This window comes from Gossypium hirsutum, chromosome D01 (assembly GCF_007990345.1).
Source record: "Gossypium hirsutum isolate 1008001.06 chromosome D01, Gossypium_hirsutum_v2.1, whole genome shotgun sequence".
NCBI classification, from domain to species: domain Eukaryota; kingdom Viridiplantae; phylum Streptophyta; class Magnoliopsida; order Malvales; family Malvaceae; genus Gossypium; species Gossypium hirsutum.
The window spans coordinates 6,084,356-6,094,411 of record NC_053437.1 but is presented as its reverse complement, the minus strand read 5'-3'; the positions used below and the strand labels follow the sequence as shown (position 1 = coordinate 6,094,411).

General features: G+C 30.5%; 1 long non-coding RNA gene across 4 annotated transcripts; it reads left to right on the top strand.

Moving 5' to 3' along the window:
- Positions 1–2,885: 2,885 nt before the first annotated feature.
- Positions 2,886–4,701, top strand: LOC107917742 (uncharacterized). 4 transcript variants are annotated; one of them, XR_005909216.1, is made up of 5 exons: positions 2,886–3,284; positions 3,601–3,671; positions 3,802–3,875; positions 4,015–4,102; positions 4,583–4,701. It is a non-coding gene; the product is annotated as an uncharacterized lncRNA (long non-coding RNA). The 4 variants fall into 4 exon arrangements; XR_001689825.2 differs by lacking the exon at positions 2,886–3,284 and having other exon boundaries at positions 3,452–3,671; positions 3,802–3,920; XR_001689822.2 differs by lacking the exon at positions 2,886–3,284 and having other exon boundaries at positions 3,452–3,671; positions 3,802–3,920; positions 4,015–4,120.
- The last annotated feature ends 5,355 nt before the right edge of the window (positions 4,702–10,056 follow it).

Below are 10,056 nucleotides of genomic sequence, written 5' to 3'. Positions count from 1 at the left end.
TCACATATAATATCGTAAAATCAAAACTTGTCCCAACAAAATAAACTAAAATTTTCAATGTTCTCAACTTTTCTATAATCACCCTATATACATGCCATTTCTAAGTTTATAATCATATATCAAAAAGTTTGAACTTATAACTTGAGGAGTAATACGATTCAAACTGGAGTAGAAATCTTAAAATTTTTCATGTTTTTACCTTTCACCTATGCGTTTAAAATATATACGTTAAGCTATGTGAATAACTTACTAAATACCATTTACTTGCCATTCATTTATTTACCAATTTAATACAAAATGAACAAAAATATTATTCTAAATAACATTAATACTACAACAAGCATATAGAATAATTCATTAATACAAACAATTAATCACAATAGCAAAGTCAATTATCTAAATATATTTCATTCATGAACTTTTACATGCACATATAAACATATTTTTCTTAATTACACACCTAACATATTCACTTTTAATTTATTTCACAGTCTAATCCATTATAACATTATTACTTAATAATTACTATGAATTTATTTCTCATTCATTTCAATTTCATTTAAATCATTACTTAAACACTTGATTTATATACATCATTATCACTAATTAAATAAATACGATATTTTGATAATTAAACAGTCTCGTTGCAGTATCTAATCTCATTGTCATAACAACTTACACAAATTAGAAACATGATACCAATGCAAAGTCAAAAAGCGTGGTACATCATAATATTTTAACAATATATCATCGCATCAATCTACTATCAAGGTATTTAAGCATCGTTCATCATAATATTTTAGGTGTACATCGTATATCATTTTCATATATCAATAACCAAGTTTTATTATCATATTATAATTTCATATTTAGCTCTTATTAATCGATTTGAGATTTAAAGTAGATACATAGATTAATATATCGAATTACACTTGTGATCCAACAAGGAATTAGAATTAGTGGTATGTTCTCAACCCAATAAGAAATTAATTAAGAAACTCTCCTCAACTCAACCATTGTTTTTCCCCTTTGTACTTGAAGCTCTACCAGGTTTAAAGCTAAATACTTAGCATATTCAACTTGAAAGGTTCCACCTTTCCTATACCAATGGCTTCTAAATGAACCTAATGGAAGTTGAGCGAGTGGCTAGATATGTTTATGGGCCAAGCGTAAGTATGATACTAATACACATTATACTTGTTTAAGTTTAGTTTGGCTCGAAATATGGACCTAATATTTTGTCAAAGTCTGTCCATATTTTTATCCAAATCTTCTTAAATTTTGAATAAATCTTCGAACCTAATCGAATAATCCAACCCATAAACACTCTACTCATAGCATTGCGTATTTTCTCCTCTCTCTTTTTTCCCTTCGTCGAGTGCATGGAAAGCCAATTCCCATTCTTTCCTTTCATCTTCTCTCTCCTCTCATCGTGGATCACAATGCAATGGGATTCATGTCTTATTCTAAGAAGCACGTGATGCAACATAATGCCACTCATTTTATTTGCTTGACCACCTAACTTGCAATTATCTAATAAAATGTTATTCTAAATATTATTATATCAACCCATCTCAATGCTCCATTATCATCTACTTAACATGTTACCCATCAATCTCCACTGGCTCTCTTTTCTCTTTTATTAATTCACTTAATTATCAATTATAATTAATCTATAATTATAATTTTAATGGCCATGATTTTATCTTCATTTACTTAGTGGGAAATTATGGCTATAACTTGGTTTTGATTTAATTACTCACACGCCCTTAGTTAAATCCCTCATCTAATCCCTCTAATCTAATTACTTTATAATTTAGTCATTATGCATTAATTATTAACTTCTCTGATAATTTACTTAATAATTCTCTTTCTCTATTTTCATATTCATCTTGAAAATCTCAATATTTATTATTTATTATAAAAAGCTTAATTAAGATTCAACCTCAAATTTTAATTTTTTTCAATACCAATAAAAATTGAATCATTACAAATATCAAATTATAAATATATGAAAGCTTATCTTCATCCTTTTGTCAGGGACCGAACGTAATTAAGATTACCTTTTGACATTGTTATAGCAGTCATTCATAAATGGTCTGACGAGGTTGTTGTAACCAGAAACTATATGTATTTAATTTTAGGCTAAAATTTTATTCACATACATATAATTATTAGTAGATTTATTAATTTAATGTATTCCAACTAATACAAACAAGGCATTATATATAAGTAAAAATCTATAATACAAATTTAAACCATTAACTACAAAAAATTAATTACTGAAACATATATTTGCTACAATAACTCACTAGTGGCACCATCTCACTTCTCTCAATTATTGCGGCATGATTAGTAATTCATTGGAACTCAAATTCAGGTATGTTTTTTCATTATATTTTTTAATAATTTAATCCAAAGAATCTAAACAAAAAATGTTTTGCAATTTTTATTGAACAGGTTCACAAAAATCAAGGGAGGGAACATTGTTCGTTCACCCATTCTGGAATTTACAGATGGTTTCTACGTTAATGTTTCAAGGAAACATGGTTAAAATACACCCACAATAGACATATATATTAAAATGCTATACATATGTGAGTTCATTAATGCCAATGTTTTGATTTTATTCATAACATTAGTTATAAATATTAGTAATAATTTCAGTCTACAAGTGCCCATATGTATGTTCGGACATGTCCTTATAATTGTACTATATTTATAGATCATGAATGTATCCATTCTGTGTTGTGAACATGTTCACCATCATCTTTTATTAATACTATAAGCTCAAGCTCAATGACTCAATAACACTATATTCCTCTTAAACTTCATTTGAAGATAGTGTTGAAAGTTCTAAAGTAAAAGTTTCATGAATAAAAAAAATATATCGAATTTTTAATTTAGTGATTCTGTGATATTTAATTAATAATGTTTAACTTTAAAATATTATCGGTAATTGTGTCGTGTTTTTGAAAAGAAGAGTGAGAAAAGGTTTAAACCCATCAAATCTAAGAGTGATTTTGTTTTTAAAAATCAAGTTGAGAATGGGATGAATAAGTTTTTCCTTTAAAATTGTATTGATACTTGATACCATCTTTTATTATTATTATTTAACTTTTGTTTAATAAAAGTTTGAGATTTAGAGACGAAAAAAATTATAAAATGCCACTATATATTTGTGTGAGAGTTTGGGCATAGATTTAGCGGCATTTGCAAGTATAACCATCGCTAAATACTTGAGGTGACGATTTAACAACAATAATCACATCTGTTTGATTCAGGTAAATTTTGAGGCCGAAATAAATCTGAGGAGGGCAGAGTTGTAACGCTCAACAATTTGAGTTTTGATTTACTAGTTGTTGTTGTGTGGAGGAATTTGGATTAAGTTTAAACGCTAAGAAATAATTCTGGTTAGTTGGGGATATGATTTGTATTTTTTAAAAATAAAATAGTTATTTTATTCTTTTATCTTTATTTTTCTCTTTCCCTCAAATTTGTGGGTTAGTTTTTTACTTTTATTTTTTTTCCCTTCCTCTATTTTCACGTCTGTTCTTCATTCTCTACTCTTTGGTTCTCTTTGATTTTTCTTGGTTGCAGTCATTGCCTCTTGCAGTCTGTCAATACTGGTTGGATTCCTTTGTTTCGGTTGTAGGCTTAAATCGTTAGAGGTAAGATTCCATCATCTGCTACTATGATCTTTTGTGGAATTGATGTGGGCAATTGGGAATTACGGAATTGTGATAGTGTAGTGCAAAATTCGTATCCTTGCAATATCTTATTAATTCACTACGTTTTTAGGAGAGGATCAAGATCAAGAGGGAAGAGGCGTTTCTTCAGTGATTTAAGGGCGTGTGTTGCTGTTGCGTGCTTGAGTAAGCGTTCGGTTTTGTTTTGGGGCTGTGTAGCTTCGTTTTTAGGTTTGTTTAGTAGTTTTTGGATGAATTGAGGATGGTGTTCTCTGAATGGGTTTGTTTTGGTTACTGATTTAAGTGTCCTAATTGTTGTGTTTAGGTTCTGGAAGTCTCGTGATGGTTTTCGCATCGAAATTGAATCAGGTGTAATGAGAAACCTGAAAAACAACGAACAAACATTAAATTTGGTATAATTTCCGATATCTGTAAGTGTATTTGAGCTATCATATGATAATTTAAATTGAGAGTAATATTATATACGTATATGATTTGTATTTGAAATGCTATGCATAATTTTTGTTCTAATTGTATTTGATTTTGGGGTGGGATATAATATGTGGAAGTATTTCTGTGAGAGGCGATATCTCGCCCAATATTATACTGGCACTGCAGTTGCAAGTAATCTGAAAAGTGTCATACCGACACTAAGTGATGCGTAGCGCTAGATAAATATTTAATACTCTATATGGTGTGTAGGGATGTTGGAGATAATGTGTAGCTGATGGGGGTAGAATTGTAAATTTGCATATGATTATGAGTCTGTATAGCAGATACGTCTGTATCTGCTTTGCTATGTAATAACTCTGAAATTAAATCTGTAATTTTGTTTTCTTTAAGATACACACTGAATTATGAAAACTCACTTTCTATTTGTCTGTCACTTTCAGGTAGCCCTCAAACTTAGGCGGGTCGATATGACGGGAGCTCGGTTATAACCATATTTTCATAAATTTAATTTGTTTAAATTTGGGTTTGAGAGTTTTATAAATTTTGGACTGTCTGGACATTTTTGGTGGTTTCGGGTTTTGGACTTTAATTTTGTTTTTCGCAAAATACCGCTCAAATGTTTTATCGACAAAGTTCATTTTTCTACAAGACAATATGTTTCTAATCAACAAGTTGTGCTTTCAAAAATACTTCTTTCTAAGGCTTTCCACTGCAAAATAACCGATTTTTAGAAAACGTAATAGAACATGGTTTCAACTAAACAAATTAAGAATAATTTCTTCTAAATCGGAGATTTCTTTAGTAATAGAAATTAAGTTGTTTTTAACATTTTGGAAAGATAAATTTTTAAATCATTTTACGTAATCACTCTAAATTCGACCATAACATCTAGGCCGGATTTGGGGTGTTACATTTAGCCTGTATCGATTCTCGTATCAATCAATACCAGTCCAATTAGATTCAAATAATTATGAGCTAAACTAAATTCAAAATCCAACCGAATTTAAACTGTAATAGGCCCAATTTGCTCGGGCCCAAGACAAATAAAATCCAAATAAATAAATAAAAACTAAATACAATAGTCCATTTACAAAAGAGGCCCAAATAGCCCAGAATATAAAAACCCTAAGCAGCCCGTTGGCCTACAACCTAAACTCATCCTCAGAAACCTTAGCTCCCATGTGCGCCGCTCCTCCTCGGGCGCACCGCCCGCGCCTCGTCCCGAGGCTTGACCCTCTCTGTTGTTGTTTCACCAAAATAGCAAAGGGATTTGCCCCCTGTCACTGTTGATTCCACCACTTGCAAGAAAAGAGAAAGAAAAAGCAAGAAACAATAGCACAAAGAATTGTGTAATATGGCTATAAAAGCCAAACATAACAATGTAATATTTTAGAGGGGAATCAAAATAAAAAACACATTCAAGCATAAAAAGAAAACGAATCGAAGGAAAAACGAAGTCGTGCAAAGGTCATTTTTTTTAGGCTTTTGAAACTGTTCTTTTTATTTTAAATTTTTTGTACTTTCGTTTTGTTAAAAACTATATATACATATATATAACAAATATATAACAAAAAAAAAGAAAAAAAAACTTACCCCTTTCTCTTTGATATCACCAAGAAAAAAGTGACTTTTGGCCTTTCGGCCGTCGTGGACGACAGTGCAATCGCCAGCGACCGGTGGCCGACGCAGTAGCGGTTCGCTAGAGGATGGCCGGTTTTTGGAAGAGGGGAGAGGGTCTTGGATAGAAAGTTTTGTTTTTTTTTTTTGAGAAGTGCAAAAATAAGGTTTTTTTTTTAAATTTTTTGAGTTTAAAAAACCCTACGAAACGGCGTCATTTTGGCTTTGGTTCGATATACGACCCGCTCCAATCTCAGGATCCACGTGTTTTTGCGGAAGGGTCTAATTTCCCTTTCCGCTTTTTAATTAGTTTGCAATCCAATTTTTTTATTTTTTTATTTTTCCCCGTAATTTTATTTTTGTTTCATTTTAATCCTCTATTGAAATGCTGCACACAAGGAGCCTGGGACATTTTCCCTTTTGCTCCCTGGTATTTTCAGCGTGTTACGAATTGGCCCGTTATTCCATTTTTGTTATTTCAAATGCTTACCCCGAAATTTTATTTGGTTACCAATTAAATCCTTTTATACTTGCGTTTTTTTTATTATCTAAATTTCGACTCTTTAAATTTATTTCATTTATTTTATTTATTTAGTTATTTATCCATCTGTCTAGTCATTTATTCAGCATTAAATTTTTAACTTTCCACACTTTAAAATATACCCTATTCGCAATTCTTTAAATACGCATTTTATCATCTTATTATTTTTCGTATGTATCATTTCATTGTTTCATTCATTTGTAAACATTCTCATGTTATATATGTATATATATATACATCTTCCGTTTTATTGGTTTATTTATCGCGACTGGTTTATTGGTATTAAATTCATCTTTGTAATTACATCATTGTTTATAATATTTTATTGCATTATATGTGGTTTAAATGCTACGTTAACTTTACCCAAAGTTCCTAAAAAAGAAAAGGTAATCTTTTGCATTTTGGATATTTGAAAAAATGTAACTTAATTTACGGGGTTTCAATTTTCGCGTTAAGCCCAAATAGCTAAATATTCTTTTAATTTTTAAAATACCAAAGTTTTTTTTCAATAAAAAAAATAAAGGCAAGCCCATTCTCAAAGGCTCAATGTGTCGTGTCCTAACGTACGGGATGTGATGTTTTGCTATCTTGAGATGAGAGGGTCTTTAATATTTGTTTCGATTTATTCGAGCATTTTTTAAATAACATTAATAAAAAAGGGATCGTATTTTAAATTTCCTTTCAAAATTTTGACTTTCGACATTAAGGCATTAATCAATCAATTAGGTACCGATTTTGAGCGTTACGAGAGTGTTAATCCTTCCTCGTACGTAACCGACTCCCGAGTTCGTTTTCTGGAATTTCGTAGACCAAAATCGTTGTTTTAGTAAATCAAAACATTTTATTGAAACAATCAATTACAAGGTGATCCGATCACACCTCATCAAAAAGGATTGGTGGTGACTCCCATATTCGTTTTCGTTTTTCAAAATCCAAGTCGACTCCTTTTACAAAAAAAAAATGGTTTCGGCATAAACCATTTCAAATTACATCAGATTTAAGTAGTTAGAAGATTATTATTATTATTATTAGGGACAAATCTTAAAATTATACATAAATTTTGATTTAATGTACAATTGTATACATGAACTTTAATTTGATGCAATTATACACGTGAAACACTAATTGTAGTTCAAATGTATACTTGAAACTTTAATTTTGATTTTATCATACATATTTAAAGAAATAAATTCTTTATATTGAATAAATATAATATATAAACATAAAATGATATTATATCAACAATCTTGTTAATAATTTACAAGAATTGGATCAAATCAAAATTTCTTGTATAAAATTACACATTGAACTATAATTCATGTATAGATAGGATTTATCTCTTATTATTATTGTATATCCAATTTTGATATCCCCACGCCTAGGCAAATGAAGCACGATTGGCATGGTTTATATTTGCAAAAATAGAAAAGAACAATATTTTACAGTAGTAAAATTTTATTTAGATAAAATTTGTTATGGACTCTGGTTGAGAATGATTGCAAAATGAGATTGTAATATAAAATGGTTCAAATGGCAACTTCTTGGAAATCAGAAATAAATTGCCGAAAACAAAATATTCCACCCATGAAGGCTTCAAGAATTAAAACCACTATTATTTCACAAAGGATGCCATCACAGATGTACCAAAGGTGTTCATGTTGCTCACCTTGTTCTAACACTCATTTATTTATCGACAAGGAACAAACTTATCGTACATAAAACCGCAGAGTGAATTCAAACTCACCTTCTATAGTCTCATATATCGTCTCATAGCAGGCTATACGGTAATATGGGTGTACAGCCCAAATTTTCCTGGGCCAAAAACCAATACAAACCCAAACTATTAACAAACCCAAAACAAATTAAACCCATAATAGCCCAACTGATCCAAAGCCCAAAGTCCCAGCCTCAATGGTAAAACTAGGGTTTCAGAACTGAAACCCTAGCCCAGCGCCGCAACCACCAACATCACTACCTGCTCCCTGCTACCGCCGCAACCACCACCACCAACTCCTCTGGCACCTGCAAGGGAGAGCACACGCAACAGCAAGTACAATAACAGTAGGAAAATTGTAAAAAATGGATGTAATGGGCTATAAATAGCCGAATATCAAATTTGTATAGGACCTTTTTTCGGTTTTTAAAAAAAATTGGAAGAAATAAAAATTTTGAAGGTGATCTTTTTTTATTTCCTTTATCCTATCTTCGTTTGTTTATATACATATTTTTATTTCTGAATCGTTTCTTTCTTTTTTTTGTTTCATTTAATCAATATATATAACAAGACAATAAAACAAAAGAAAGAGGAGAATTTTACCTGATTTCGGCGGAGGAGAGGAGGAAGAACTGAAGGGTCTCTTCCATTTTTGGCCCCTTTTCGTTGGGAGTTCGGCTTTTCTAACCCCGAATATGAACCCAACTCGAAAAGAGGGGTAAAATAGGCCTTTTTGGACTTTTCCGGCCACCACGGACGGCGGTGCCGTTGCTGGCGACCGGCTACCGGCGCGGTGACCGACGGCCAGACCTTAGGCTGGAGGCCGGACTGCCCAAAAGGGCTTGAGAGAGTTTGAAGTTTTTTTATTTTGAAAAGAATAAGGAAATGAATTTTTTGTAAAATTTTTGGAATTTATAGTGGTGTGAAACGGCGCCGTTTTGACTTGGCACCAAAACACCCAAAACGACGTAGTTTTTCCTTGAATCGGGCCGACCCGACCCGAACCTCCTAGGATCCGCGTGTTTCTGGATAAAAGGGGTTATTTGCGCCCCTGGTCCTTACGCTTTTGAGGCTGTTTACGATTGGATCCTATTTTGTTTTTATTTTTCAATTTTGCCACAAAATTCCATTTTTCTCGATTTCGTCCTCAATGAAGCTGTGCGTTTTAGAGGAGAAGAGAAAATTTCCCTTTCAGCCCCTCTATGTTATCGCGCATTCAAATCAATCCTTCCTTTTTTATTTATTTCGAATCCGCCCCAAATTTCTGCCTTTTAATTCGATTTAGCCCTTTAAGTTTGCTATTTTATTTTTAATTAATTAATAATATTATTATTATATTATTATTGATATTACAATCAAATATTTGTACATTATATATTTATATTTCTATATGTTGTATCCTATATACGTATTAATGTATTTTGTTATTACATACATATTTTAAAACATATACATATATATATACATATCTATATTTTATGATCTATGTATATATGCATGCATTTATTATCTGAATATACATACATATTTTAGGATATATATATAAGCATACATTTATCCCTTTATTATTATTTATGTACATATTTATGTATTTATATACTTTCCTAATATATATTATATTTTATACTTTATATTATGTATGTCCTATATATACGTTTTAATTTTCATATATACATACTTACATAATTTTTCATGTATAATAATTTCAAAAATGTATACATGCATATATTTTCCATATTTTCATAATTTTATACATATATGTACGTATTTATATATCTTTTGTATTTTTATGATTGTGTTAATTTTGTTCATTTTTTCATGTCTATTATTGTTTATTTTCTTACTTTAGTTTCATATTATTTGTTATTTTGCCCGTATGATTATTTTTTATTGTTTATTTGTTTCATTTTATTTACATTGCATCATTATTGTTATTTTACACCTACTTTTACTCGGATTTATCAAAAATGAAAAATTTTAAAAATGTAAGTAATATTCGGTATTTGAGATCTTCGAGAGAATTGAGCCATAACGTATTGAGT